The following is a 5,311-nucleotide window of genomic DNA, read 5'->3' as shown; positions in this document are numbered from 1 at the left end:
TGGGAAGAAACCCAGGAGAACTACCACCACTTGTACTACTGCTACTGCTACTAGTAGTACTACTATTACCACCACTACTACCACCACTACTACTACTACTACAGCTACTACTACAGCTACTACCACTTCTACTATTGCCACTATTACTACTACTACTACTACCATTACTAGTACTACAACAGCTACTACTACCGCTACTACCACTTCTACTACTGCCACCATTACTATTACTACTACTACATACAGCTACTACTACCACAGCTACTATTACTTCTATACAGCTACTACCACTACTACCACTACTCCTACTACTACTACTACTACTACTACTACTACTACTACTACTACTACAGCTACAACTTGCATACAGCATAAGAAGTGTTTTGTAGCCAAGCAAATGCACTTTAGGTCCAAAAGTCCAATATTTACCTTTTTATCTGCTTTATTTTCCTCACTGACAATGCTCCGGTGGCGCTGCACCCTACAGTGCTCTGGTGGAAGACTGTAAGTAGATAATGACTGAATTTTCATTTTGGGGTGAACTATTCTTCTAATGCAAAGACCCCACTCCCCCTCCACCCCCCTCTCCCCCGCTACTCAATACAAACTATACTTATTCCTGTGAAAATCCACTTTTAGAAAACTCCACTTTCAGATGGTTCATTCTGCAGAACTAAGTCACTTTCTCAGGCGTTTTTTTGTTGGAGGTTTGAGTTAAAGGGAAGGGAAAATGGTGTCATCAAAATGTGATGACATGATGTGATAATTGAGTTGATCTAAATCAAACATTTATGCGTGTGTGCTGTGTATACGCTGTAGCTGCCAGATGCCCCCGAAGGAGTTATCAATTGTTTGATGTAAAAAAAAGTTTCTAGCAATAAAACACAACAGACTAGAAGCTGATTTGTGACAGGACTTCCCAAATCGACTATAACATGACAATCAGCCCTGATCCGCTGCTACACTGTTGGCAGACTGTTGTCCTACATTCACTTATTTTATTTTGCCCCTGTACTAAGTGCGGGCTTATAACAAAAAGAGAAATATGACTTGGGAATGTTATGATGGCAATATATGCCATATTTCAGCATAATCCGAAGCCTGCGGGCGGATCTTCTTGCTCCTCTGAGTCCAATTATAGAGTGTGTGTTGTGTGAGCAGACAGGCTCTGTTACAGATCGAGCCCCAGATCCAGCCAGCACTAGCCACCTCCTCTCATCCTCACGCTGGCACCCACACACACACACACACACACACATATACGTGTATATATATATGTACGCATGGGTGCATAGATACGCAAAGTGGGCGATTTGTTCAAATTTAAGTAGGCATGCTGTGCTGGTAAATTGTTGTTTACTCTCTCACATTTTCCCTGATATGTCTAATTAACAAGGGAGAATATATTCAACAGTATGTGTGAATGCAGGATTCAAACCCCCCCCCCCGCAAACGGCATTTGCGCTCTCTCTCTCTCTCTCTCTCTCTCTCTCTCTCTCTCTCTCTCTCTCTCTCTCTCTCTCTCTCTCTCTCTCTCTCTCTCTCTCTCTCTCTCTCTCATAGACACACACACACACAGGACAGCACTTTAGAACAAAAAGGCGCTTTGGAGAAATCTATTTTTCGAAAACTGAGCGAGAAATTATAAATCACCCTGAAAATAATGCAGCTGGCTGCCATGACAGCCAAGCGTCTCTTTGTTCTGGCCGACTGCTTCTGTGCCTTCATTAAAATAACAACAGTCAAAATGTCAAAATGTTGAAGGTGGGAAGCTGGGATACGCAGCGGGTGAAAGGACGTACCGGAAGGGGAACGAAAATGATGTGTTTTAATACTTCTTTCATTATATTAGTAAGCCTAGGTTGGTTAGACAGTGCTCAGCCTAGCAGTGTGGCCCTGTGGAGTCCTTAAAGCCACTGATCAGAAGCCCCGCTGCTGTAATGACACCCAGTGGGAGAGGGATATTGCTTACTTTTAACACCAAGGACCCGTCCCCAGTCCCCCCTCCCTCCTCCTTTGTCTCTGAATCCATCCGCTCCGTCTCTCATCCTCCTTCCTGACCCTCCCTCTTCTCCCACACCTCTTTGATGGATCCTTAACACGAACCGTCCCTGTTTTCCTCACCTTCCATCTTTCTCACCATCCTTTCCCCAGTTCCTACCACCTCTCCTCCCCTGTGTATTCTTCATTAGGATGTCCCATTAGCTGACACCTCAGCCGTTGAAAAAGATTTCACAGCACAGTTTGACATCATAAGACAGACAGACAGACAGACAGTACTACAACACAAACATTACTGGACACAGAAAGGACAATACCAGTGTTATTTAGAGTTACAGCCCATTTACTTCTGTCTATATCTAGTTTCCCCCAATCATTTTACAATGCATGCTGTATTTTTTGTCATCAAACCTAGCTTGAAATTAACTGCTGTCCCAGCTAACAAACACGGCCTAAATAAAAAGCCATGGATGTGACAGTAAAGTGTTTCTGAGGATTATTTCCTGGAGGAGACTTAATTTCTTCCTGTGGGTGTCAGCTGACTGACAGGAAGCAGAGCAGAGCGTAACGCAGCGCTGAGACGAAAACACTCGACTCAGCTCAATGAAATAAGGAGAAAACAGAAAGTTTGATGTGATGGATTCTCTCGTTGTTTTTCATACTGTACAAGAATGAATGGCAGCAAATGGCTTCTTCTGAAGGGAGGAAAACGAGCGCTGATATCTCAAACTATGCTGACTGTGTGCAGAAACCAGAGAGGAAGCTGGACCTTTGGTACTGACTTAACAAAACACCTTTATTCTTCTTTAAAACATGATAAAAATTTCAAGGAATTCGACTGGTACGAAAAATCTTCAATTAGACGTGGGTTTGCTAAATCAGTGTTTTATCTGGTATATTCAATGCTATATATTGGAGTTTTTTATGTACATTGTACTGTTTTTTTTTTTTAACTGTGTTTTACTGTATTGTATATTTCGTATATGTGCAATTTGAATAGGAAAGGGATTCCACTCTGTAATTGCCCTATAAATAACAGTGCATCTATGGAGATTTGCTCTTGATCTAGAGGGAACCAAGTGACACGAGCAAGCAGTTTTATATGATAATGATGTGCTGTACATTGTTAGTGTGGAGTATTTGCTCTGAGGTTCAGGTTTGCCTTTCCGTTTCTTCACCTCTCTCATCTCTCGTCTTATTTCTCTCTCACATGCCCTCTCCATCTCTCCTCCTCCCCTCTTCTCGCTCTCCACCTCCATCTCCATCTCCATCTCTAACGCTCCCCTCCATCCATCATCTAGCCACCTGATGTCTCCTACCTACATACAGCAACTGCTCTCTCTCTCTCATTCTTTATCTCTTTCTCTCTCTCTCTCTGACCACATCACCCCAGCCTCCCTCTTTCAATCCGTCCATCCACGACGACTCCTCTGCCTCCGTTACTTCCTGCATCCATTTATCCATCCGTCCTTCCATCCATCCATTCATCCTCGTTTTCTCTCCCTCGCTGTATTCACCCACCATCGATTTGACCTCCCCATCCATCCATCCATCCCTCCATCCTTCCACCCATCCCAGTCCCTCGTGGTTCCAATCCCATTCACACCTTGGAAGAGAGAAACACCTCCCAGAAGTGTGAGAGGGTGTGAGACGGAGAGAGTGAGAGAGAGAGAGAGAGAGAGAGGGAGAGGTGGAGAGGCATCATCAAAATGAGATGGGGCGAAGGGAAGGGGGGGACAGAACGAGGAGGAGACACACAGCGGGAAAAAAGGTGTGATTGAAAAGATGTGAAAAAAGGTGTGATTCACCATTTTAAAGAGCGGTTGGAGCCCTTTGCTCTCCCTGTGATCCTGGCTACCACAGATCGCCTCCTCCATAAGGAAAGCATTAGGGTTAGACGTATATATCAGGCTGATATTGGCCCAGATATCGGTCAGTCAGTGCCGTCCACTGCCAATTTGATGGACGTTCCTCCCCGACCACAGCTCTATAAAAACAGTCGGAACAACCTGTAATGACATTTTATTTTCTCTTTTATTTTATTTATTCATTGAACCTTCAACCTTCAACCTAATGTATCCCAGAGTTTCTCCTGCCATTGAATAGGTGCAGTGGGTCACACACTAAAACTAAAAAAGAGAGTTTTAGTGACACGCGATGGTCTAAATGAATGAATGAATGCTGTTTCAGAGGCTTTTCCACCCTGACAAGAATGAAACCCTGTCAGGGTGGACTTTAAAGATATATGGAATATTGGAACAAAACACCAAAATATCAGTATTGGCCTTCAAAACCCCATATCTGTCGGACCGTAGAAAACATCTAACAACTCTCTGTAACTCAGTTGACGCGTGAATGGCAGGTAACTTGCATCTAACTGCCTGTTTGTCTGAAGCCCAGGGGCTCCGGCTGGAGTCTAACTATCCCATTAGTTGTGTGTCTGTATGTCTGCATGAGTGTGTGTGCGCGCGCGTGTGTGTGTGTGTGTGTGTGAAGTCTCGGGAGTTTGGTATAACATCCACCTTCACCGACGCATTCTCCCCTCTCCTCCGTTAACGTGCTGTTGCTAAGATACCAGCCGCTCATCTTCACTCCCCCACACACAACCAGCCTGTGTGTGTGTGTGTGAGAGAGAGAGAGAGAGCGAGAGAGATCTTTCTCCCTACCTCCTGACCATCCTTGACATGCACAACACACACAAACACGCACACACACACACACACACACTTCTCTATAAATCATACCTCCATGCCCATCCGCCACCTTAAAGGTCATTGTTTGACAGGGAGGAAAGGTTTTTTTTTTTTCTGCCTCCTTCTCGCCTCCAGACACATTCCTGCCTCCTGAAAACAGAAGACAAATTAAACAAGACTGTTGGACTGACCCAGGAGCAGCTTAGACACTTCAAACACCAACATTTACATCCCACAGCTCCTTAAACAAAATGCCATCAAACACCACTTAACATCATAGTGTGTGTGTGTGTGTGCGTGTGTGTGTGTGTGTGTGGCTGTCCTGTCTCCAGCAACTCCAGCATATGGCCCCCAGTAGAAATCCAATAGCTCCACACACGCCATAGTATGGTACCTCTCAATAATTCATACCGATGTGTATTTGAGATACTGGCTCGGTGTGTATGTATGATTGTGTGTGTGTGTGTGTATGTGTGTGGCTGGGGGATGGAGGGGGCAGAGGTTGAGGTTGGGGGGTGGGGGGGTGGGGGGGGGCAGGGCACTGGGGCGTAGCAAGGAAACATACTTTCCTCATGGGAAGTTTTTTTTATGCCGATTCCAATATAGTACAATCAAAG

Source organism: Centroberyx gerrardi, chromosome 1, assembly GCF_048128805.1.
Source record: "Centroberyx gerrardi isolate f3 chromosome 1, fCenGer3.hap1.cur.20231027, whole genome shotgun sequence".
Taxonomy (NCBI): Eukaryota; Metazoa; Chordata; class Actinopteri; order Beryciformes; family Berycidae; genus Centroberyx; species Centroberyx gerrardi.
This window is presented reverse-complemented; position numbering follows the sequence as displayed.